Source organism: Eptatretus burgeri, chromosome 4 (assembly GCF_056783735.1).
Source record: "Eptatretus burgeri isolate ZD-2024b chromosome 4, Ebu_testis_v1, whole genome shotgun sequence".
Classification (NCBI taxonomy): Eukaryota; Metazoa; Chordata; class Myxini; order Myxiniformes; family Myxinidae; genus Eptatretus; species Eptatretus burgeri.
This window is the reverse complement of record NC_140964.1, coordinates 99,494,938-99,522,587: the sequence shown is the minus strand read 5'-3', so window position 1 is coordinate 99,522,587 and position 27,650 is coordinate 99,494,938. Positions and strand designations below refer to the sequence as shown.

The 27,650-nt window shown below is 38.6% G+C and overlaps 1 protein-coding gene across 2 annotated transcripts in view; it reads left to right on the top strand.

Annotated features, from left to right (window-relative positions):
- The window catches only part of LOC147028740 (pigment epithelium-derived factor-like), a 95,164-nt gene that overhangs the window by 26,003 nt on the left and 41,511 nt on the right, over positions 1-27,650 (top strand). The window contains exon 1 of one of the 2 annotated variants that reach the window (XM_085879414.1): positions 22,373-22,474. The exons of the other annotated variant lie outside the window; for it this stretch is intronic. The gene's annotated coding sequence lies outside the window, so the exon portion shown is untranslated. Of the gene's footprint in view, positions 1-22,372; positions 22,475-27,650 lie in introns of those variants that run through there. 2 annotated transcript variants of the gene reach the window in all.

The following is a 27,650-nucleotide window of genomic DNA, read 5'->3' as shown; positions in this document are numbered from 1 at the left end:
AAGTTGTAAATTTGATGTTGTATTCTTTCCAAATTCTTTAAACCACTCATCAATGCTCATTTATTTAGGAGAAAGATATAATCCATTACCCCTTTTAGTTAATTTTACACATGCTTGTGCGATAGAAGAAAGCATATCTCCAACTAATGATCTTGCTTTATCAGGCAGACCTTCAAGTTTTTCAGCAAAATCTAGAATTGCACCACTTCCACGAATTTGTTTCTCCAACTCTTTCTTGTGTCTTTCCAATTATTTTTGAGCCCGGAGTTGAGCCTTCCTTTCGTTGGCAGTTTTCACCGCCATTGAAATACCACCCATCAATGCTCCAACCACACTTGAACCAGCAAATTAAGGAATTAGAAATGGGAGAAATCCTCCACTCGTCTCTCTTATTGAATATTTTTTCAACATTGGTTTTGTCATTTTAATTTTAAGTGAGCCAGTATCGTTCAAGATTTTAACCTGTTCTCTTGTGAGCAAAACGTCAATTCTTACTGCTCCTTTTCTCTGAATTGTATTAACATTAATCGTACAAGGCTTTTGATTTTGAACACAAGATGAAAGTTGATGAAGATTGATTTGATTAACATATACCCCAGTGGGTACTTTTCCACTCATTTTTTAACAAAAAATTATGTGAGACTAATCGTAACACAATTACCTGTATTAACATGTTATTCTGTTTCTTCCAAAAGCAACCAATATGTATCAACTTCTTCACTCTCTCCTCTTACAATGTATAGGGAAGTATCCACTCGATTAGACTTTATAGTTTCCTTTTGAGCACTCAGGTCAAACGCATAGATTGTATACAAACTTTTAAATGCTGTCATATCCAAAATAGGTTCTTTATTTCCATTACTTTCACACACCTTTTGCTACGACTTGTATGCTTCAGCAAAATCATTTTTTTCCCAATTAATTTCCAATCTATCTCGTGGATAAAATGTTCCATCTCGAGAAACACGAAGGTGTTTCACCTTAGCATTATCACTCAATGCATTATTCTTATCAGTCGCAGTATCACCATCTGGTTTTAAAAAAATGATCCACAAATATCGTGGCTTTCCTTCCAGAACACCCAAATTCCACGTGTCAGTGGTTTGGTTTAGTTTCACATGTTGACATCTTCTTTTGAGGTATGATACACTGAGTGGTTTTTTTGAGTTAAGTCTTGTGTTCAACATCTCTTCTGTTTTAAGATTAGGAGTATATTCATTAAATACCTACTCATTTCATCAATTACAAATTTATTCTGATCACCAAAAGCAGTAGCAACACCAAAAAGTCATCTATTTTCATTATCATTCCTTTGTAGTTGAAATTTAATTTTAAGACCATACAGAACTTTATCATGATTACAAAATCCAAATATACCTTTCAGGGGTACTGCCACAGTAAAACTATTAACTGCTTTTGTATCATCAGTATACGTTCCTTTCCTTTGAGTATATCCAGGGTCTGTGGTTGTTCCCGTTGACATATCAGGAATAAAACCTTCGACAGCCCCCTTTCCCATTCTGTCACTGAATCTATATAGTGTAAATTTCATAAATTCAGATACAGCAGAGACATAATCAACCACTTCAACTTCTTGTGTTCCAATGTACAAACGAACACTATCAAATATTTTCCAGGAGAAATCATTTATCAGTGTAGCGTTTGTGTTATTCCCAGCCTTAGTGAATATAAATTTACACAACAAGAAACTTTCGGATAGATTCAAATGTTTGTTGATTATTTATTTCAAAACGTTTTGTACCATTTGCATTCTAGTCTGTTCCAGTTATTGCATTTACCATGAAGTAATCTTCTTTTTTAGTGGAATTGAGATGATAGTATCTATGATTTGGATGATACTATTATCAATTGCTTCCATACTTGTATTTATTTAAGAAAAAAGATGTTAAAACTTTTGAAACCCAGACCCAAGTATTTGAATTATTTTCTGTAGTTCTTGGGGAGACAACCGAGTTTTGCCTTTCTTAATTTCTTTTATTGCTTGTAATTTATGAGATTCCTTTTGAGCATCTTTTATGCTCTTTCCAGCACCTGCTACATTTCCCACAGCAGAAGCAGTTGAACCAATTAGGTCTTTATGTTTAAGAATAGTTGAACCGATAACCATTAGAATATCAATTATCCCATCTCCTCGAAATTGATGTCCGACACCCCTTTGTCTCTTAGGTTTATAGTATCCTCGACCAAGATACATACCTTCACCCTTGTAGTATGGGGAAAGGAACATCCCACCCCCTGTAATTATTTTATATTTTCTCAACTCGTGTTTACTCACAATGATCATCGTATTTATTTATTGGAAAACTTCACGTAGGTGAATTCTGATGGATATAACTTCTCCATTAAAAGAAATTATATGATTATCTTGGTCGGTTATCCTAAATTTACTCTGTGTATGGTTTTTCCTGACACAGGGAGATAAACCAAATTTTTGGGTTCCATATTGAATTTATAACCAATTGGGGTTGAGAATGCGCTGAATGAAAATATTGTATTTGTTTTTATTCCATCATTATAAGCACCATCAATCAAATCACAGTGAATTAATACCGAATTTATTCCTGAGGATATTTGAATGACATTATCACTGTAAAATGTCCCATTAGTTTCAATCTTTTTTGAGGAGAAACCCAATAACTCTCGAAATGAATTATCAATTGTGAAACCAACCTTGTAGTTATTTTTAAGTTTAATCGTTGATTTTGAAGTATGTTTTTGAATATCTATAACAATATTTTTTGGTTCATCACCCTGTTCTCTCAGAAGACGAACAATTTCGGAAGATATTTGAGAAATCTCATTTGCTCCGGGTGAGACTGTTATCGTTTTGTATCCACTTCCCGGATTATAACTTAACTTGTCATTTTTCTCAGTTATATAAAATAAGGTGTTATAAGTTTCCATGGACAATAAAGATGCCTCATATTCTTATGTTGGGTCAAGTTGTAGTGGGTATGGGAATGAAGATGTGTGGTCGCTTGTGAAATTAAAACTCAGGATTGTGCTTCTCATCTTATTTAATATGAGATAAAATGTCTTTATATTGATATTTATTAATTATTTTCATGTTCATCAACTGATTTAAAATGGGTGATGCTTCATTAAAACAATGGTTATTTCCAGCCTTCTTACTTCCTAACAACAATAGCAGTCTACTAACTAATTGTGATGGGTCATTTGGAAGAAAACTAACACCTGAACCAAGGATACTTAAAGCCTGAATGATGTGTTTCTCCTTCTCATTCTTGCAACGTTTACCAGAAAGACTAACCCTATAATTAACAGAGTTCAGCAGATCAATATATACTCTATCCTCATTATTTTTCATATCCAATGGTTTATCAAAATACTATGATTCACCCCTCACAGTTGAAGCTTGTGTTCCATCTTTTGGAGAAGAAATATTAATCTGGGGGTTAATTTAGCAGGGGGTTGAGCAGAACTCAAGAACCTTAATTCATCATTAAATATCAATACCTTTTCTTGAACAAGATGATATATTGCTGGTTGTTCTGTTGGAATGAGTCCTGCTTTGATTTTTGATTCTGCTGAATATTCATTGTTTTGAAGAGCATTCACAATATAATCAGGGGTTTGATTTTTCTCTTCCAGTTGTTGAAATAATCCCTCATTATCATATTGTAATTCTCCAATATGCTCTCATTCTTCCTCCGTCATTTGACTGAAATCTTTTATCATTTGAAGTTTTTTAGGAGCATATTCTATTGTGGGAACTGTGGAAACATCTATAATTTTTTCTTTGGAAGTTTTTAAAAGTGGTTTAAAAAATTTATCTTGTTTTCTTTCAAATGCTTCTTCACCCGTTAGTTTCTGTCTGCGTTTCTTCTTTATGTCTTCCTGTTGTTTTACAACTTTTGAAACCAACTCTTGATGTTCCTTAAATCATCTTGCTCTTTCTTTCGCATCCATTTATTAATTGGAAAATATCATTTAATATCTCATCTTGTTTCACAACAATATATTGATATTTTTCAGTCGTGTGCTTCATGTAATCCCCAAATTACTTTTTACTACATAATGTAGAACAATTATCTCTCCAAAAATTGTTTATATCGACTGAATTTAACTTGAATAAAATAAAAATATTAGCATTGTTTCTGATGGAACGACGAGGAAGTTGAAAGTACGATTGACTAAGATAAATACAATTACAAGAAGAATGTCTCCCTCTTGTGTCGTAGCTGTCCATTACCGTTTATTTTCTCTCATTAGCACAATCATCAAAGATAACGAGGTTCTTTTTTGATTTTTCCAAATCTTGGGGAGACGGTATGTCATCCGTATTATCACTAAGAATACAAGTTATCGGTTTTGATTTCTTTTTACATCTCTGTGTATCACAAAATAGTTGTATTATATCTTCAATGCTGTAATCATTTAGGTTTTTTTGAAGTTTAAATAAACCGATTATATCTTCTTTTTGACGACCAGCATTAAAACCTTGTGAGAGTAGTTGATACTCTGGTTGAAAACTCGACTTTGTGAAAATTATTAAATTTTCATAATCTAAAAAGTTTGGAGTCAGGAGCATCTTCAAAAGTAAGCAGGTTTCTCCACATCCGCTTGAACCAACTATGAGACATTCTTAATGAATTTGGGAGATTTTTATGGTTGTTAAATTTTATCTTATTTTCCCAAATGGGTAAAAACATCATTAATTTATATATTTGGAAAACAGGTTATTTAATTTATTATTGGCTTTTTTTAGAAACTCTATATTTTATCCTAAGTTCAGGTTTAATTTCAAGATTATCTATTATTTTATTTCTGCTATATCTTGTATTGATATTTCCCTGAAAATCGCATCCATGAATAATATATCACAACAATCCTTTGAACATTTCTCTAATACGTTCAGTTTCTTCCCTTGTAAGGAAAGGTGTGTTATCACCCTCATACTTTACATTCATTTCTCGAATCAATCTTGCAAAGTAATTCATTTTTGGTGTAAATCTAAAAGAATTATTTTCCTTTTTATATTTTTATTATCATTAATTAGAAGATAATCACAGAATATACATTGTTTATAGGCTTTTGACTCTGTGTTTAATCCCACTCCATCACACGCAGGACAATTATCAAATTTGTCATATGGAGAATCAGGGAAGTCTAGCATATTTATGAAGTAAAACTTTACTTCAACTAAAGTTCATCTTCAGAATCATCTATAAAACTATCTTAATCACTCTCATAATCTTAAAAATCTTCAGTTCACTCTTGACTCATATTTAATGAGTAGAAACAACATTACCATTGATATCTATATACTTTTTTTCATTACCAGATTCAACTACAACATTTTTATATTAAAGGTAATTTTAAATGATCCTTCACGACTATTGAACGAAATGTCATGTCACCTGATATATTAACATCCTTTATTTCATCAGGATTTACATCTTTGGGGTTGTTGAAAAAAATACAAATTTCTCCTTGCATATTATAGATGGTCTTATCCTTTCTTTCTGAAGCTTCATCCATTATTTTTTTTTTTTGATACTTTTTCTTGTTTCATTGCTTTTTCTAGTTTTGAATATATTACCAGAAGGAGAGGAGAAACTTTTTTTTAGAGATACTTTCATTGATGTTCTTCCAGGTATACTAAAAGCCCTTCCACTGAAGGGAATTGAATAACTCATCTTATCCACCATAATTGTTTTTATCCAATAGTTGTTATATTTATCTTTGTTCAATTTTACATCCTTGACATATTTCTCAGTATCTTTAACAAATGAAGAGATTGATTGAAACTTGTCTTTTGTGTCTTGAAACATTGTATTTATTAAGTGAAAAAGTTGGAGGATAAAATGGTTTTAAGCACCGATTCACCTATAAATTAAAGGAAATGTTCATCAAGAAAATTTACTTTCAGCAAAGTTTTATTCTATAAATATGGTAAATACAACATACTGCGATGTTTGTAATCACGAATATAAACATTTTTAAAACCCCTTCAAACCAACAAACACGCATTTAATCTATTTCATCAAATATCTCCTCTTGAGTTGGAAAGAAAACATTGTGATATCTGCTCAAATGATGTTTTGAAGAGTAGTTATAAGAATCACCTTCAATCACAAAAACACAAGAAAAGTGAGTTTGAAGTAAAGGGAGACTATTATATTGAAAACACTGATGGGGCATTTAAAGGGCATATAAAAATAAGGATTTTTCAATTTGGAGAACCCGGTCCATCATCAATAGCTGAATAAATTGAAATAGTGAAACCTGATGTTGAAAAACTTATTAAAAAGACATTAAAAGAAATGAAAACTTTAAAGTTTTATATGGGAGTGAAAATGAATATGAAAAGACAAGATGAAGAACAAACTCCTTATATGAGAATAGGTCTTCATTTTATAACATCATATCAAGATTTTTTGAATAGTGGGGTTTATGAAGAACTGTCAAGACAAGAGGAGGATGTTGATAATACAGTGGTAGGAAGTGGATTTCATATTTTAAAAATCATCTTTTTAGATATACATATTCTAAAATCAAACCCTCTTAAAGCTTCTTCTTATATTGAATTACCAAAATAAATAAAACTAAAGAAGGCAGTTGTTAATATTAAGAATAATGATAATAAATGTTTTCTCTGGTCTGTTCTTGCTCACTTACATCCACCAAATTGTAATTCAGAAAGAGTAAAACAATATATGAAATATGAGAATACTTTAGACATTAAAGATTTTAAATTCCCAATGCCACGAACAGAAATTCCTAAATTTGGGAAAAAGAATAATCTTTCAATTAATGTATATGGATTAACGGATACAAACAAAGTTAAAATTTTAAAAATTTCAAACAACTATAAAAATGAAGAAGCACATATTGATCTTTTATATTTTAGTGTTGGAAAGAATTCACATGATACATTCATCAATAATTTATCAAGATTAAGCTCTTCTCAGGTATTCAGAACAGCAACCAAAATATATCCTTGTAAGCAATGTCTTAATTCATTTCATACAAAAGAACGATTAGAACAACATTCAAAATATTGTAGTAGTCATAAATCAGCTGTAATTACAATGCCTAAACCTGGTAAAAAGATTTATTTTGAAGATTATAATAAATCTATCATGCACCCATTTGTGATATACGCTGATTTTGAATGTATCCTAAAAAAGATAAATACTGCTTCTCCTAATCCAAAAGAATCATCTACAAATAAATATCAAAAACATATTCCTTGTGGTTTCTGTTATTATATCAAATCATCTGTTGGAGAAAAGTATAATAAACGTGAACATTATAGTAGAAAAAAAGCTTCACAAGAGTTTGTAAAACGATTAGAAAAGGATTGTAAAGGACTAACTAAATTAATGAAAGAAACAAATAAACCGATGAAATTAACTGAAGAAGAAAAATTAGAATTTAGAAAGAACAATATCTGTCATATTTGTGAGGAGGAAATTGAGGAGTCTCACGTTAGGGATCATTGTCATCTTACTGGTAAATATAGAGGTCCCGCTCATTCCTGTTGTAATCTTAATTATAAATTTCCTTCTTTTATTCCAGTCTTCCTTCACAACATCGCCAACTATGATACACATCGATTTATAAATGAACTTTCAAAAACACCAGGGAATATTTTGGCCATAACAAACACAAGTCAAAAGTATATTTCATTTACAAAAATGGTATTCACAAAACCTTTAACTCGTATTAGGTTTCTAGATTCTTACAAGTTTATGGGAACACCACTAGCCTACCTCGCATCAAATCTAAGCTCCACGAGGTCTTTTCCAAATCTTAATTAAAATTTTTTCCAAAAGAGGAAATTCTAACTAAAGAGGAAATTCAGATTAAAGAGAGAATTCAAAGTAAAGAGGAAATTCTAATTGATGTGAAAGTAATGAAGAAATTCTAACTGAAGATGAAATTCTAATTATAAAGAAAATTCAAACAATGAATGAAATTCTAATTAAAGAGGAAATTCTGATTAAAGAGGGAATTCTAACGAGAAAGGAAATTCAAATTAAAGAGAAAATTCTTACAAGTAAGGGAATTTATCCTTATGATTATATGCATTCATTTATGAGATTTAAAGAAACACAACTTCCTTCAAAATAAAGTTTCTATAATAACCTTGATGAAGAAGAGATAAGTGATAAGGAATATAAACACGCACAAGAAATTTGGAAAATATTTAAGATAATGAACCTTGGATAATATCATGATTTGTATCGAAAAACAGATGTTTTATTGTTCGCTGATGTGTTTGAAGCTTTTAGATCACTCTGTCATTATAAAAAGTGTTATGGATTAGATCCTGCCCACTATTTCACAGCTCCTGGTTTAGCTTGGAGTGCAATGTTGAAAATGACAAAACAAGATATAGATTTAATCAGTGATGTAGATATGCTTTTGATGATTGAGAAGTCTAAGAGAGGTGGAATATCACAAGTGTGTTCAAAAAGATAGGCGAAAGCAAATAATAAATATCTTCCAAATTATGATAGTGAAAAAGATTGTAATTATTTGATGTATTTTGATGCTAATAATTTGTATGGATGGGCAATGTCTTTGAGGTACCCGAGTGATCTTCATAATAAGCAAAAAGACCTTCCTTTTGCATGTGAGAAAGAAACCCCAAAGAAAGAATGGTTAAGTGATTATCACAAGTTTTCATATTAAAGGCAAATCAACAGAAAAGTTATGAACAACATTGTATGATAAAGAGGGATATGTTTTGCATCAGAGAAGCTTGAAAAAAATTTTTGGAGAAGGATTGAGAGTAGCTAAAATTCATAGTTTTAAAATTTAAACAAAGTCCTTGGCTGAAAAAGTATATTAAATTCAATACAGATATGAGAACAAATACAAAAGTAAAATTTGAAGGGGAATTCTATAAATTGATGAATAATGCTGTCTTTGGAAAGACAATGGAGAATGTTAGAAATAGGCAAAACATTAGATTTGCAACATCTTGGAAAGAAGCTTCAAGATTGATAAATATGCCAAGTTTTAAGAGAGAAGAGGTTTTTTCAGAGAACTTTTCTGCTATTCATATGGAAAAGGAAAGTATTGTCATGGATAAACCAATTTATATTGGAATAGCAGTTCTTGATTTATCAAAGATATTGATGTATGATTATTTGTATAATGGCTTAAAGGAAGAGTATGGTGAAAATGTTTCATTGTTGTATGTGGACACTGATAGTTTTATCCTAGATATAAAATCTGATTATGCTTATAAAGATATGAAGAAAAATATTGGAGTATATGATACAAGTAATTTTAGTAAGAAGAGTGAGTTATTTTCAAAAAAGAATGAAAAGGTTATTGGTAAGTTTAAGGATGAGTTGGGTGGAAAAGTAATGAGTGAGTTTATTGGATTGAGAGCAAAGGCATATGCTTATAAGTATGGTGATCAGATTGATAAGAGGTTAAAGGGAATAAAGAAATATGTAATAAAGAAATTAATAACTTTTAGAAACTATTATAATTGATTGATGAATAAGAAAGAAGAATATAGGAAAATGAATACAATAAGAAGTTATAAACATAAGATATATAGTGAAGAAGTAAATAAAAAGGCATTAGGAGCCTTTGATGATAAGAGATTTCTTTTAGATAATGGAATAGATTGTGTTCCATATGGATATTGTATGATAGAGTGTATGGAATAGATTGTGTTTTAACGATGGGAAGATGGGTTGGGGTTTTTAAGGGCTTCCGCCGCATTTTTTCACAATATATAAATGGTCAAACCAAGTATTAATCAAACTAAAGAGTGGAGAAAATCTCAGTCTTGGTATATAAATGGAAAACAATGAATGTGAAAAGTATCAAATAAGTCTTATTTAAAAAATAACTAAAACAAATAAGCAAATCAATTTAAAAACTAGTAATAGTGGGGCAACTTAGCTAAATATAGCATAACAATTGTGCATTTTGAGAGGAAAGCACCAAATTTGGCACACTAGTAGCTTATCGTATTATGAACAGATTTGGATATTGGGCCATCTCAAATTCAGCTGCTGATGGCTGTGGCAGCCATTTTTCAAAATGGCCACCAGTGGTTACTGTTATGACACATATCTGCTTTACTGGAGGGGAATGCAGGTTGATAGTGAAAGTTTATTTACAAATAAAGGTCCAATAATGGTCAAAGAAAGTAACACTTTGATTTGGTTGAGAAAAAAAAGTTAAAGTGGACTATTTAGTCTTATTAAGACACAGATTCCAAAGCGTGGAAAAGGAGTGCGTAGACGCGTGGTCGGAGCAGCAGTTATACCTGGAAACTGGCAGAACTTCCTCCGAGTGGACACCAATAAACCGAGCTGTTCAAGTTCCTATCAGAAGCTATCTTCAGGTGGTTTGACCAGGATGACAAGCAGTTGGTTATCACTGATGGAGAGGCAGTCCTGAGCAAGCCACCACTGATAGACCTGGCCTTGCTCGCCCCATGCAGCCACAAAGAAGCTGACAGTCGATTGTTGTTGCATGCATCCCATGCAGCCAACCATGGTCGCCACAAGATACTGATCACAAGACAGTTGACACCGATGTTGTGGTGTTGGCTGTGTCAGTGGCCCAGGGACTGCAACCAGAAGATGAACTGTGGCTAGCATTTGGCAGTGGGAAGAGTTTTTCGTACCTGGCAGCCCACGAAATAGCAGCTGGCCTAGGACCAGAGAAGGCACAGGCACTCCCAATGTTTCATGCTCTGACTGGGTGTGACACTGTATCTCGCTTTGCTGGACATACTAAGAAGACTGCTTGGACAATCTGGACCATTCTGCCAGAACTTACAGACGCACTGCTGAAGCTATCTTCTGCACCAAGTGGCATACCAGACTATGCCATGCACACTATCGAGAGGTTCGTCATATTGCTCTATGACAGAACCAGCACGTGTAATGACATTGACAAGGCCCGGAAGAAACTCTTCGCGAAGAAGAACAACGTGCAGCTGATCCCGCCAACCAAGGCAGCTCTGGAGGAGCATGTGAAGAGGGCGTCCTACCATGGAGGCCATGTGTGGGGTCAAACACTGCTATCAACGCCAGAGCTGCCTCCTCCATCCAGCTGGGGCTGGGTCAAGAATGATGAGGGGGTGTACGAGCCACACTGGACGAAGCTACCCAAAGCAGCCCACACCTGCTATGAGCTCGTATCGTGCAAGTGCACTAAGAGCTGTGAAGCGTTGCAAGTGCAAAAAGGCCGCACTTGAATGCACAGCTTTGTGTGTGTGTGAGGGAGAGTGCTCACAAAATTGAGAGAATATTAACAGAGCAGACTGTGTCACTGATTCAGAACATTTAAATCAGACCTCTCTCGATCAATTTCTATGAGTGAGATGTCGGTATTCATATGAATGAGACGCAGCCCATGATTCGTTTGCAACCACGCTTAACAACCACTGACTTTACATAAGCGATGTTGGTATTCATATCAATCAGACGCAGCCCGCGATTCATTTGCCACCATGCTCAACAACCACTGACTTAACATAAGCGATGTTGGTATTCATATCAATCAGACGCAGCCCTTGATTCGTTTGCCACCATTCTCAACAACCAATTTCTATGAGTGAGATAGTCGTCCGGTACAACAAATAATTAGCAGCCATCTTGCAAAATGGCGGCTATCTTTAAACTTGAGGTGGCTACAGGTTATGTTTTTCTTAATTCAGCTTTTAGTAAATGTTCAAACCAATGTTAGTGAAATTATAGTAACCACTAGCAGCCATTTTGGAAAATGGCTGGCACAGCCATCAGTGGCTGAATTTGAGATGGCCCAATATCCAAATCTGTTCATAATATTGTGACGTCCACGGGACTTGAACAGTCCCGCCAACGTAGAATGAGCCGAAACGATGGAGGCGGTTTATTTATTTATAACCCAAACATGGCGGTTCTAATCGCTCTACCGCAAACGGGACGAGGAAGGTGGCACGAGTCGCTTTTCACTGAGTTGATGATGTTTATTTGTTTTTATTATTAACCAGAAATAACAAGACTCGGCAAGAAGAGGGATCCGGGGCGATTCGACGGGATGGTGTGGGATCGGGCGTGGGGAAAACACAGACAATTCCAATGAATATACAGATCTCAAACCCTCTAAGGCACCAAGTGCGCACACACACACACACACACACACACACACACACACACACACACACACACACACACACACACACACACACACACACACACACACACACACACACACACACACACACACAACGTAGCTATTTCTGGTGGTCAGGCTGGACCGTGGTGTGGACGCAACTGTCCCTGGATTGGCATCGGACGAGCTGGCCTTGCTCTCGTCAGGGGGGCAGGAGAAACCGTGGTGCTGTCGACCTTCTGGTCTTGGCCCAAGTCCGCTCACAGCCGCCAGGAAACCAGTTCTGGCGCCAAATTGCGAGCAGGAGAGGGAGGCAGGTCCGCCCGCCGTTCGACCCCGTACTCCGAGTCAGCAGAACCCCAGAGCCAACCAAGGTGAGGCACGAGGCTCAGCAAGGCTCCAAGACACGATGATGAACACGATCGAATCAGCACAACAACAAGCACGCTCTCCGCGCAACAGCCTCCACACCAAAAAAACACGATCTTTTTGTCCCGATCTTCTTCCTCTTCCTTTTCGACCCCGAACAGAACCTTTTTATCCTTGGTCCTCGTCACTTCCAATCGAGCCGTTTTATTGGCCCACCGCCGTCGCCTTCCGCCAATCGTGATCACGGGGCGGAGCCATCCGCAGCACTGTCCTGTGACGTCACGGCTAGCCTCCAGAGAATACCAAAAGGGGTTTACACAGACACACTTACCCTATCCCGTGTCCCTATCTAATTACGTGACAATTATCATTTCCCCCTTGAAGAAATTAACATTTACTAGACATCTTATCACCACTGAATTGCTACTTATTACATTGAGATCCTGGTAAACTCGAACAGCATGGCATACCTAATTAAACATCCTAATTACCCTTTGAATGCATACCCCCCCTCAAACGTAACACTGCCCCCTTCTCTGGTACCGCAGCTCCTGCAAGGTATATCACAGGCGCTACCGTACCAGTCTTAACACTTACTGACTCACACCTAATTAACCTAACGAAATAAAGTAGGAGGGGCAATGGGCAGCGAGTCACAGCTAACTTACCTATCCTGCTTAATGTACTACCCCCTTATGGCCTTATCCTCGCCTAAACAATCATTCGTTTTTTTTTTGTTTTTTTTTTTTAATTTTTTTTATTTTATCACATGAGAGCACTGAGCGAAGTTGCACTCCATCCTCTGGATCATCGCTCTTGCCCAGCACTCTTCCAGTGATCTGGGGAGGGGAAACAAAAGGTTCCACAAAAACACAACACTTATACTTTACATTCCTACTCTAAGCCTTAACGACACTATTCACAGGATATTTACACTTGACCGCCTCCCCCAGTGGATGCTAATAGACCCAGCGTTACCTGGGGAGCCAATTTTCAAATTTGCTTGCCCCAAAATTATGCGGACATCATGCCCTTGCTGCACATGTCAAGTTGTGCGGGATCGAGTGGGACTCATACATCTTCACAACACTCATACTATGGTCATCATCACATTTCTAGGTCATGGTCCTCATTTTAATCATGCAGGCTGAATCCCGTCGTGGCCGTGGGGTGGGTTACCACAAGATGATGGGGGCATCTCAGGTGCAACCATGCCCACAGGTAAGCTTTAGTCCAACCCGGACGTTTCTCCGCCCCGCTCCCTTTGATTCCCTCCCCCCTGGTAGCCATCAGCTCTAATCCCGTACAACACTCTGGAAGGGGTCTCACTGGCTCCTCTGGCCTTCCTGGGTCGCCAAGGTCCTACCCGCCTTGGTCGCCCAACCAGACCCTCTCCCAGTTGCCTCCAGACACTGTCACCATTAGCCACCAGGTGGTGAATCTCCTTGAAAGGGGTCGCAATTCACGCTCACCGTGAGCTTCAGCAATCCCTGTGGACAAGCACATCATCCCCACCCACAAAACCCACATGACTCCCCCACCCCATCGGCCTTACATGTGACACCTGCATTTCTAACACTTCACCGACCATGACCTTCCCTGTTACCACACCATGTCCAATAAAAAATCAATGTGTGCACCATACATTTCACTTCTTAACTTAAAACAACTCACACAGCACTTCTCACCCGATCCACGCACCAGCCATTGGACAGCCACTTGTGCCCGCTTTGTTACCAATTAGCCACTGTCCCGATTGTCACTCTAAAACCCAGCAGAACTTACAAACCCATGCCAATTTTCCCGCAATTCATTTTTTTCCACCAAAGGAGGGCACTTCGCCACAATCTCAGCAGCCGAGCATGGCCGTATATGCTGAGCCCAATCTAGTCTCCCCGACCCCCGACAGTGATCTCCGGACCCGACCTATGAAAGGGCATCTCGGATAGACCTGGCGGTTCAGCAGGAGGATTCACCCTCTCCGAGTCTAAAAGTCTATTGGAGGGTTCCTCCATCGCCGGGTACCGGCAATATCGTTGCATGTGTCCTCTTCGCCCGCACCGGAAACAACTCCCCATAAAAGGCCCCCGTGAGTATCGGTGAAATGTCTCTTCCGGTTCCGGACCCCCTCGGCCATAATCGAATTGCTCTATTGGCTGGGCTGGACCCCGCCGCTTTGGCGCACTAACTACCGGATTACCCTTTATCAAACTTGACAGTTTCTGGCAAATTTCCTGAAACATTTGGGTAATGCCAATTTCTCCCAGCCCCCCTCCCTGATCCTGGATCTCCGCCTGTCGGATCGTCACCGATGGCCTCTCTGGAACCCGACCCGGCCGACTCCACGAGGCCAGCCTGGCCGCGCACTCGGCCGCTCGGTGAACGGTGGGTGGATCCTGTAACTCCACTAGCGCTCGGACCTCAGGGTCAGGAAGAGCAGCTAAAAATTTCTCGAATGCCCGTCTGTCCCATGCCTCCACTGTAAGGTCCCGATACGCGATCCTGACTGATTGGTAAATGTCCTGTGCCAGCTCCTGCACTATCTCACCCGGCTTTAATCTGCGGTGCTGGAGCTGGGCCTGCACCAGATCACAGTTTGCCGCGAACCCAAACCGACGGCTCAACGCCTCGCAAATGTGGGAGCTGGTCAACATCCCCTCCGCGATCACGTTTAACACATCTGCGGCTGGTCCCCGCAACGTTGCCACCAAATTCCCTGTACGTTCCCGCTCATTCCACCCGTTTAGTCGGGAAATGCACTCAAATTGTGTCAGAAAAGCTTCAACGCTCCCTGACCCGTCAAAATCTACCAGGGGGATCACTTTTACGGTGGCCCGCTTCTCAGTTTCTCCCTTGTCCGAATCCAGCCCATGGATCAAACACCCTTGTGGCTGCGTATCCAATTTCGGAGCCCACTGTGGCCAAAAATGTTTTGTGGTGAGGGTCTCATGGGTCAATTTTGCCTCCTGTTCCAAACGTTGAATGGACCGATTCACCTCTTCCCGCAGGATCTTCTGGGCCCGCACAACCTCCTCCAAGGCTCCGTCGCGAGTTTGTAGCTGCTCCTCAACCAACCCGGACACGCTACTTACAAAAGACGGCTCTACCAGGCCTTTATCCAAGACTTCATCTTGGCTCATAATTTTATCTTGTTCGTCCAAACGAGCCTCCAATCTTTTACCTCCTCCGCCAAATTCATCCCTTGCTTCCTCAGCTCTCCCCACTCTTCAACCTGCAGCTGCATACGAGCATCCACACAGGCACGGTGACGTTCCAGGCTTTCATCCACTTTATCAACCCGAATGTTCGTTGCATCAATTTTATCTACCAATTTTTTCCGTATATTTTCCCCCTCCAATGTAATTTCTACCTTTGTTTCCTCCAATCTATCCTCGAATTTACTTTGTATTTCTCCCAATTTAACATCCAAACACTCCTGCATCTCAGTTTTCATTTTCTCCATCTTTTCCCCCAATTCATCCCTCATTAAATCAATCCGTGCACCCAACTGTTCCCCCATTACCCCCAATCGATCCGCCATCTCTGCCCCCTGTGCCGTCATTTTTGCCCTCTGTGTCACGAATTGATTTTCCATTTGTGCCGTCATTTCTGCCATTTGTACCCCCTGTGCCGTCATTTTTGCCCCCTGTGCTGTAATTGCACTCATTAAACGTTCCAACATTGTCCAGATCGTCATCGTGCCGGTTTCCGGCGCTGCCGGCTCCGTTACGGGCGATGAAGCACGGTCCACGCTCGGAATGGGGGAAGTTCCAACCCTACCCCCATCTCTCCCTTCTTCCCCCGACTCGCTGCCAGACACGTGGCCTTCCTCCTCAAACATCTGCACATCCGCCATGGTGCAGAAGTCCCGTTTGCCGCCAATTAATTTAAATTTGAAAAATCCCGCCAAAATTTTCCCGTGCTCGCGCGCTTTTCTGTAGTACTTTTATATTCCAATTCGTGGCGAGATTTTAATCTTGGTATATTCTCCCGATACCAAATATAATTTAGAGGGGTTCGAACATCCAACACCCTGACACCAATGTGACGTCCACGGGACGTGAACAGTCCCGCCAACGTTGAATGAGCCAAAACGATGGAGGCGGTTTATTTATTTATAACCCAAACATGGCGGTTCTAATCGTTCTACCGCAAACGGGACGAGGAAGGTGGCACGAGTCGCTTTTCACTGAGTTGATGATGTTTATTTGTTTTTATTATTAACCAGAAATAACAAGACTCGGCAAGAAGAGGGATCCGGGGCGATTCGACAGGATGGTGTGGGATCGGGCGTGGGGAAAGCACAGACAATTCCAATGAATATACAGATCTCAAACCCTCTAAGGCGCCAAGTACACACACACACACACACACACACACACACACACACACACACACACACACACACACACACACACACACACACACACACACACACACACACACACACAAAACGTAGCTATTTCTGGTGGTCAGGCTGGACCGTGGTGTGGACGCAACTGTCCCTGGATTGGCGTCAGACGAGCTGGCCTTGCTCTCGTCAGGGGGGCAGGAGAAACCGTGGTGCTGTCGACCTCCTGGTCTTGGGCCAAGTCCGCTCACAGCCGCCAGCGAACAAGTTCTGGCGCCAAATTGTGAGCAGGAGAGGGAGGCAGGTCCGCCCGCCGTTCGACCCCGTACTCCGAGTCAGCAGAACCCCAGAGCCAACCAAGGTGAGGCACGAGGCTCAGCAAGGCTCCAAGACACGATGATGAACACGATCGAATCAGCACAACAACAAGCACGCTCTCCGCGCAACAGCCTCCACACCAAAAAAATACGATCTTTTTGTCCCGATCTTCTTCCTCTTCCTTTTCGACCCCGAACAGAACCTTTTTATCCTTGGTCCTCGTCACTTCCAATCGAGCCGTTTTATTGGCCCACCGCCGTCGCCTTCCGCCAATCGTGATCACGGGGCGGAGCCATCCGCAGCACTGTCCTGTGACGTCACGGCCAGCCTCCAGAGAATACCAAAAGGGGTTTACGCAGACACACTTACCCTATCCCGTGTCCCTATCTAATTACGTGACAATTATCATTTCCCCCTTGAAGAAATGAACATTTACTAGACAACTTATCACCACTGAATTGCTACTTATTACATCGAGATCCTGGTAAACTCGAACAGCATGGCATACCTAATTAAACATCCTAATTACCCTTTGAATGCATACCCCCCCTCAAACGTAACAATATGTTAGGCTACTAGTGTGCCAAATTTGGTGCTTTCCTCACAAAATGCACAATTGTTATGCTAAGTTGCCCCACTATAAGTTAGAGGATGTAAAGAAAAAAAAAATCCTTGAATGGACTGAAAACTTTGATGGTAATCAATTGAACAATGGAAAAACAATTTACTATAATCTCAAAATGATGTGTGGTGGTCAGGAGGTGGTCAAACAAGAGCATTAAGAGAAGTGTATCATTTCGTAATGGCACAAAATGGGTATCTTAAAAAATATAAACATTCAAATGTTTTATTTTTAAATATTTTATATGGGGATTATTGTGCAAAGAAAATTAAACTATTGAAGGAATTTGAGAATGAACAAATCTTGAAATAAAAGGTTCAATGAGTGAGCTAAACAATATGCATTGTTTATTTGAAAAAAAAGTGCTCTGAGGTTAAAAGGGGAGGCTATTAAAATCTCCATTCACTTACATGTTTTTAATATTTCTTCAGAATCACCTTTAACAAATCGCAGTATATTCACCTGACGACCTTACGACTTCAGCAAATATTTATAGGTTCAATGAGTGAGCGAAACAATATGCATTGGATATTTAAAAAAAGTGCCCCTCCGTTAAAAGGGGAGACAAATGAATATACCTTGGGATAAAAAGGGGGTTTATTTTTTTAGGGAAAAAAAATGAATCGCTGAGAATCCCCCATTCATTAACATGGGAGAAAGTGAGCCAGAATCAGTATATTCACCCTACTTACGTTCCTTTCCTTTGAGTATATCCAGGGTCTGTGGTTGTTCCCGTTGACATATCAGGAATAAAACCTTCAACAGCCCCCTTTCCCATTCTATCGCTGACTGTATATCATGTAAATGTCATCATTTCAGATACAGCAGAGACATAATCAACCACTTCAACTTCTTGTGTTCCAATGTTCAAACGAACACTATCAAACATTTTCCAGAAGAAATCATTTACGAGTGTAGCGTTTGTGTTATTCCCAGCCTTAGTGAATTTAAATTTACACAACAAGAAACTTTCGGATAGATTCAAATAGTTTTGTTGATTATTTATTTCAAAACTTTTTGTACCATTTGCATTCCAGTCTGTTCCAGTTATTGCATTTACCTTGAAGTAATCTTCTTTTTTAATGGAGTTTGAGATGATAATAGTATCATCCAAATCATAGATACTATCAATTGCTTCCATACTTGTATTTATTTAGGAAAAAAAAATGTTAAAACTTTTGAAACCCAGACCCAAGTATTTGAATTATTTTATGTCGTTCTTGGGGAGACAACTGAGTTTTGCCTTTCTTAATTTCTTTTATTGCTTGTAATTTATGAGATTCCTTTTGGGCATCTTTTATGCTCTTTACAGCACCTGCTACATTTCCCACAGCAGAAGCAGTTGAACCAATTAGGTCTTTATGTTTAAGAATAGTTGAACCGATACCCATTAGAGTATCATTTATCCCATCTCCTCCAAATTGATGCCCGACACCCCTTTGTCTCTTAGGTTTATAGTATCCTCTACCAAGATACATACCTACACACTTGTAGTATGGGGAAAGGAACATCCCATCCCCTGTAATTATTTCATATTTTCCCAACTCGTGTTTCCTTACAATAACCATCGTATTTATTTATTGGAAGACTTCACGTAGGTGAATTCTGATGGATATGACGTCTCCATTAAAAGAAATCGTACGATTATCTTGGTCGGTTATCCTAAAATTTACTCTGTGTATGGTTTTTTCCTGACACAGGGAGATAAACCAAATCTTTGGGTTCCATATTGAAGTTATAACCAATTGGGGTTGAGTATGCGCTGAATGAAAATATTGTATTTGTTTTTATTCCATCATTATAAGCACCATCAATCAAATCACAGTGAATTAATACCGAATTTATTCCTGAGGATATTTGAATGACATTATCACTGTAAAACGTCCCATGAGTTTCAATCTTTTTTGAGGAGAAACCCAATAACTCTCTAAATGAATTATCAATTGTGAAATCAACCTTGTAGTTATTTTTAAGTTTAATCATTGATTTTGAAGTATGTTTTTGAATATCTATAACAATATTTTTTGGTTCATCACCCTGTTCTTTCATAATAGGTTCAATTTCAGAAGATATGTGAGAAATCTCGTATGCTCCGGGTGAAACTGTTATCGTTTTGTATCCACTTCCCGGATTATAACTAAACTTGTCATTTTTGTCAGTAATATTAAATAAAGTATTATAAGTTTCCATGTACAATAAAGATGCCTCATATTCCTTTGTTGGGTCAAGTTGTAGTGGGTATGGGAATGAAGATGTGTGGTCGCTTGTTGTGACTAAAACAAAGGATTGTGCTTCTCATCTTATTTAATATGAAATAAAATGTCTTGATATTGATATTTATTAATTATTTTCATGTTCATTAACTGGTCAAAAATGGCTGATGCTTCATTAAAACAATTGTTATTTCCAGCCTTCTTCGTACCTTACCTGAATAACAGTCTATTAACTGTTATTAATGTTAAAAAGAAAACTGTTAAAAAGAAAAAAATTAATATCCTTGAATGGACTGAAAGCTTTGATGGTTATCAATTAAACAATGAAAAAACAATTTACTATAATCTCAAAATGATATGTGGCTCAGGAGGTGGTCAAACAAGAGAATTAAGAGAAGTTTATCATTTTATCTCTGCTCAACAAAGATATTTAGACCAAGAACTAAGTTCTAAAATAATATTTGTGAACATACTCGATGGTGATGAATGTAATAGGAAAATTAATTTATTACCTCAAATAGAACATGATGGAATATTCGTTGGCTCACTCTTTGAGTGGAGTAAGAGAAATCATTCTCCTCTTTTGACCAAATAAGCCTTGATCAAGAAAACTTCCCCTATTAATTTGTATGAGGTTTTTTTGGGCCCTGAGAAAGTCTCAATTTAACATGAGGTTGAAAGGCAGAAAATCATACTTCTCTTTTTGTCCTGATGGGTCTCGAGTCAGAGTTCTCCCTATACATTTGTATGGCAGAAAAATCATACTTCTCTTTTTGTCCTGATGGGTCTCGAGTCAGAGAATTCTCCCTATACCTTTGTATGGGAGGAATTAGCCTCCTGTTTAGGGGTTTTCGGGGATCAATTCATAGTTTTCCCCATTCATTTGCATGGGTTCCTCAGAAACCCCATTAATCTACTACTAGCATGATGCTGCCACCACCATATTTCATGGTAGGGATGGTGTTAGATGGGTGATGAGCTGTGCTCGGTTTCCACCAGACATAGATATCACTTTGCATTCAGGCAAAAGTGTTAAATTTTCATCTCATCAGATCGCAGAATCTTTTACCTCATGCTCTCAGTGTCTTTCATGTGCCTTTTTGCAAACTCCAGGCATGCTGTCATGTGCTTTTTTCTCAGGAGTGGCTTACATCTGGACACTCTCCCATAAAGACTAGATTTGCTGCAGACTGTTGTCCTCCCGGCAGGTTCTCCCATCTCAGCCAAGGAACTATGTAGTTCTGTTTGAGTGGTCATTGACTCTTGGTCACCTCCTTGATTGAGGTCCTTCTTGCCTGGTTGCTCATTTTGGTCAGACGGCCAGCTTTAGCACGAGTCTTGGTAGTTCCATATTCATGGAACAGTTCGAGGTTTGAGGAATGGAACATAGGAAAAGTGTGTTTCTTTTTAAATAATGTCCAATCAATTGAGTTGGCTGCAGATGGATTCCAATGGAGTTGTAGAGATATCTCAAGGATGATCAAAGGAAATTGGATGCACCTGAGCTCAATTTGGAGGGTCATAGCAAAGGGGTTGAATACTTCTTGATGCAAGACATTTCAGCTTTTCATTTTTCATTAATTTGTAAAAATTTCTCATAACATGTTTCACTTTGTCATTATGGAGTATTTTGTGTAGATTGGTGACAAAAAATAAATAAAATTAAAATCCATTTTTAGCTCGCCTGTTCGAAGAACAGAGAGCTATTGCGATACCCCCGGCATGGGCGTGAAAATGTTAAAGTTTTTGGTGCAAGTTATTTCCTTTCTAATGTTTTTATCTACCACACTATTTTTTTACTGATTACAATATACAAATACATATATTGCTTTAAAATTATTTGGATCAGACCACTGCAATGCTTTATAAAAAAAATATTATTAGACTCGTCTTTTAAAAACTATAAATGTATAAACAGACGAGCATTGGGTGGCTTTGACACCACTCTGGTAAGTTCAGGCTGTAGCTCAACACAACGTGAAAAGTCGAGGGGTGTAAATACTTTCTGAAAGCACTGTATATAGATGTCAAGTCAATCAGATGAAAATTGCTGATATATGTGACCTTGACTTTTGACATATAAACATCAAAAACAAGAGGAGTCTCGCTTGTGACAACCTCTACCAAGTGGTTACGTTTCGTGAAATTCGGAGTGAAATTGCGACCAGTATATCGGTGATTGATGGACAAACAACTTCAGACAGAATAACAGACCAGACCAACCAAAATAGTTGTCAATCTTTGATTTTGCAAATAAACTACGCAATATACAAGATGTTCAACGAAACATTCTAAATTGGTCTGTTAAACTGACCTAACATAACTAATGTCTGGAGATTGCTGTACCACTCCACCCCTTCCCAAAAACTAGCTAAACATTATTGGGGAATTTTCAATCATCAACTCAGTGTAACTGCTTACAAAGACAGCACGGTGGCAGCAACAGGGGCTTTCAGAGCCACCAAGCCAAGTAGGGTGAGTGTGCTGTGAAATTATTTATTAAAATTATGTACTATTTGTTCTGTGGCGACCCCATCAAAAATGGGAGAAGCGGAAAGAAAAGAAAGAAGATGCACTGTTTGTTCTCACTTTGTTTTAAAACATTTTGGATGATTTTCGTTTGCATGTGATTTCACTGTGGCTCACAAGGCTGTTTGGCTCGTCAGTACGATTTTACACCAATGTGGGTAAAACGAAATAAACTAAACAAACACCTGTTGTTCTAATATTACATGAGCTCGCTTCGAGGACACACTTGCATTATCAGACTGTAAGAAAAATTGCCTTGTGAATGGAATTGCGAAACGAGTTCGTTTAGAGGATGCGGCAGTTCAGTGTTTTGTATGTATAAAGTGTTGGCTGAATGTATACCAAAGGGTTATTGTAAAACGGCGTTTCCCCTACGTTCATATCAAACACTAAAGCATAGAAAAAAAGAGCTTCTGAGGGTTTATAGAATTGGGAATTGATCTCCTTTTTCTCCACCACCAAAAGGCTAGTGATCAGTGACCGCCAGAGGTTCACACAAAGTGCTTTCTCAGCATGAGGTCCGTGCAGCACTCGGCTTGGTTAATAAATTGTGAGAAGTTTTGAAACTTTTATGGGACGAGTTTTGTAAGAAGCACACAGACGGAACATTGCATAGTACGTTCACATACGATGCCTAGAGAAAGTCTACACCCCCTTTCAAATTTTTCACCATTTGTTGCCTGAAAGCCTGGAATTAAATAGCATTAAATCACACTTTTTCCACCTTTATGAACACAACGGAACCCACAACTTCCAGCTGAAAAACAAAATCTACAAATTTCAGAAAGTTAATTAAAAATACAAAACTAGAATATCTTGTTTGGATAAGTGTCCACCCCCCCCCCCCCCTTGAGTTAATACTTGGTAGGAAGCAACTTTAACATCAATTACAGCTGTGAGTCTGTTGGGATAGGTCTCAACCAATTTTGCACACCTTGATTGTGCAATATTTGCCCATTCTTCTGTATAAAACTGTTCAAGCTGTCAAGTTGCATGGGGAACGTTGATGGACAGCAATCTTCAAGTCATGCTACGATTTTCAATTGGATTTATGTCAGGGCTCTGACTGGGCCACTTATGGACATTTATCTTCTTGTTCCTTAGCCACTCCAGTGCATCTTTGGCTGTGTAATTCAGGTCGGTGTCATGCTGAAAGGTGAACTTCCATCCTAATTTCAGCTTTCTTGCAGAGAGCAGCAGGTTTTTCCTTTCAGATTTTTCTGTACTTTGCTCTATCCATTTTCCCTTTGATACAGACACATGCCCCAGTCCCTGCTGATGAGAAACATCCCCATAACATGATGCTGCCACCACCATGCTTCAGAGTAGGGATGGTGTTCTTTGGGTGACGTGCTGTGTTGGGTTTGCAGCAAACATAACGTTTTGCATTTAGGCCAAAAAGTTCCATCTTGGTTTCGTCAAACCACAAAACTTTTTGCCACGTGGCTTCATAATCTCCGGAGTGTTTTTTGCATTCCTCAAATGGGACTCAAGGTGGGCTTTTTAGCCGCGTTTCGCAAAGCGAGACGTGGCTCTAAGAGTGCTCCGCGTTGTTGTTGTTGTTCTTCTTCTTCTTCTTGTTCTTCTTCGCAGCATCTCACGTAGCGAATGACCTTGCAGTTGTTGTTGCAGTTGTTGCAGTTTTTGTTGCCGTTGTCGTTGTTGCAGTTGTTGTTGCAGTTGTTGAAGTTGTTGCAGTTGTTGTTGCAGTTGTTGTTGCAGTTGTTGCAGTTGGTGTTGCAGTTGTTGTTGCAGTTGTCGCAGTTGTTGCTGTTTTGCAGTTGCTGTTGTTGCAGTTGTTGCTGTTGGAGCAGTTGTTGTTGTTGCTGTTGTTGATGCAGTTGCAGTTGCTGTTGGTGTTGTTGTTGCAGTTGCTGTTGGTGTTGTTGTTGCAGTTGCTGTTTTTTTTTTTTTTTTTTTTTTTTTTTTTAGCCGACAAAACCTTTAGGACGCGGCTCTTGGACACATTTGTCCTTGTTTTAGTAATGGCTTCCTTCTTGCCACCCTACTGTACAGACCAGACTTGTGGAGTGCCTGGGATATTGTTGTCACATGCACACAGTGACCAGTCTTTGGCATAAAGGCATGTAGCTCTTTCAAAGTTGTCATTGGCCTCTTAGTGGCCTCTCTGATCAGTTTCCTCCTTGTGTAGTCATCCAGGTTGGAGGGACGGCCTGATCTAGGCAGGGTCTTGATAGTATCATACACCTTCCACTTCTTAATGATCGTCTTGACTGTGCTCCAAGGGATATTCAAGGCCTTTGAAATATTTTTATACCCATCCCCTGATCTGTGCCTTTCCACAACTTTATCCCAGAGGTCTTTTGAAAACTCCTTCGTGCTCATGGTTTAGTCTTTGCTGTGAAATGCACGACTCAGCAGAGGAAGCCGACAGGAACAGCTGATTTTATTCTGAAAGATTGGAATCACTATAATTTAACACAGTCGGAGGCCAATTAACTTGGTGTGTGATTTTGAAGGTGATTCGTTACACTTGAGCTAATTTACAATTGCTATTATATGAGGGGTGGACACTTATCCAACCAAGATATTCTAGTTTTGTATTTTTAATTAATTTTCCGAAATTTGTGGAATTTGTTTTTCACTTGTAAGTTGTGGGTTATGATGTGCAAATAAAGGTGGAAAAAGTCTCATTTAATGCAATTTCATTCCAGACTATAAGGCAACAAAAGGTGAAAATTTTGAAAGGGGGTGAATATTTTCTATAGGCACTGTATATGCAGTGGGGGTTGTCTGAAAGTGTCATTGTTTAGCAGGGGTTCCAGTATCATGGTGACTCCCACAGTCAAAGAGAGGAGGATAAACACAAACTATTCCTTACACAGCATTAATATATTTGATATCATTTGCTGAACTGGAACGTAGTTCGGGGTGCTTATGGGATGTTGCATCATCTGTCTGTCAGTCCGTCCGTCCACATATACTTGCAACTTCTTCTCTGAAACTATACACACAATTTCGATGAAACTTCACCACAATCTTCCTCACCCAGTATGTACTGAAGTTTGTTCACGCAATTTAAAAAATCGGACCCAAAGGGAGTCTATGTGAGGTTGTCACCCAAAATAGGTATTTGCTTTCTTCTCAGAAACTATACATGCAATTCTAATGAAACTTGACCTCAACCTTCATCACCCATGCTGTACCAAAGTTTGTTCACGGCATTAAAAAAAGAAATCGTGGTCTGAGGGGGTCTACGGAGGAAGTTTATAGCTGAGGGGGTGAGGTGGGGGGGGGTGTTGCCCTACCATAAGAGGAAATTGATTTCTTCTCAGAAACTACACACACAATTCCAATGAAACTTGACCACAATCGTCATCGTCCGTGATGTACAAAAGTTTGTTCATGCCATTAAAAAAACGGGGTCTCCAGGGGTTTACGGGGAGGGTTGCCCCCACAATAGGTATTTGCTATAATATTCATTCATTGGTACATTTTGCTGATTCCATCCCATGTTAACTTCCTATCAGTGTCATTATTGTGCAGGTGAGTGCCCAGGGGTATTGCTGCTATTTTTAAAAAAAAACTCATAGAGTGAGGCCTGATGCCCGTCCATCTGTCCATCCGTCCATATGTATGTACGTTCGTCTGTCTGTTAAAGCTTGACTAAAACATCTCACAAACTACCCAACAAATATGGATCAAATTTGGTATGATGCATCAGGACAGCAAGGTCTAACAGGGTTGTGTTCTCCATTCAGATGCATCCCCAATGAAGGTGGTAAAAGGGGAGTTTTTCCACAAATATTGGTGTTTCATTCAAAAATCGTTTTCTCAGAAACTGACAAGAAGATCCAAACCAAACTGGCCATGCAGCATCAAGACCATGCCCTAATCTTAAGTTGTGCTCCACATGGCTGTATGCCCTCTGGAAAGAGGGCCACGGCCTCCATCCCCTATTCCATCATATCCACTAACACATATTTTCCTAACAAACTACATGATCGATGTGGACCAAATTTCGTACGATTCATCAGAACAGTAAGGTCTCACGCTGTTGTGCTCCACATCCGGATCCACCCCCACAAGAGGCTGAAAAGGAGTTTCACCTCAAAAATTCAGATAATTTATTTTAAAATCTTCTCAGAAACTGACAGCCAGATGCAGACCAAACTTTATGAAACATATAAGGACCATGCCATTAACTTAAGTTGTGCTCCTCATGACCATACCACTTCAGGAAGGGGGCCATGGCCCCTTCCTCCTATTCCCTCATTTTCACCCTGCCTCTTGGGGAAATAACCATCAGTCCCCTATGCCACTATTGATTCATGATAGAATAGGTCTTCCCATCGAATTCCTGTTCAAACTCCCCAAAGTCTTTTATATATGTACATATACATACATACATACATATATATATATGTGTGTATATATATATATATATATATATATATATATATATATATATATATATATATATATATATATATATATATATATATGTATATATATATATATATATATATATGTATATATATATATATATATATATATATATATATGTATATATATATATGTATATATGTGTGTGTGTGTATATATATATATATATATATATATATATATATATATATATATTTGACCCCACCCCAAGGCTCCAGGAGTGGGGGCAAAAATGATACTGAAGAACTGTATTGCTATGTGGTAATTATAACTACCAAGTTTGGTGAATTTCTACACAACTGTTTAGGAGATAGGATGACGGATGGATGGGGCCGATTAGAATATTCCCCCATTTTTTTTTTTTTAAAGTGCAGGGATAATGACATACTTTGAATGTCTGGTGTGGCTGGAGCAGATCCAGCTCCTCCCTTGTCAAGCCTTGTCCTCCAGGACCCATTAAGTTGGTATTGTGTTAAGTTGGTATATATATATATATATACTGTATATATAGATACTGTATATGTGTGTGTGTATATGTTACCAAGGGAAATTGGCGACTTACTTATGCAGCAGAAGAAGACAATTGGTTTCCGGTCGTTCATTGGCACATTTAGGTTTCTCATGGTCACTTGATAGTTGCAATTCCATGGTAAAAAGTTCTACTAGGAATGATCCAATATCAAATTTTGAGTTAAAAAAATAAATAAATCTTGTT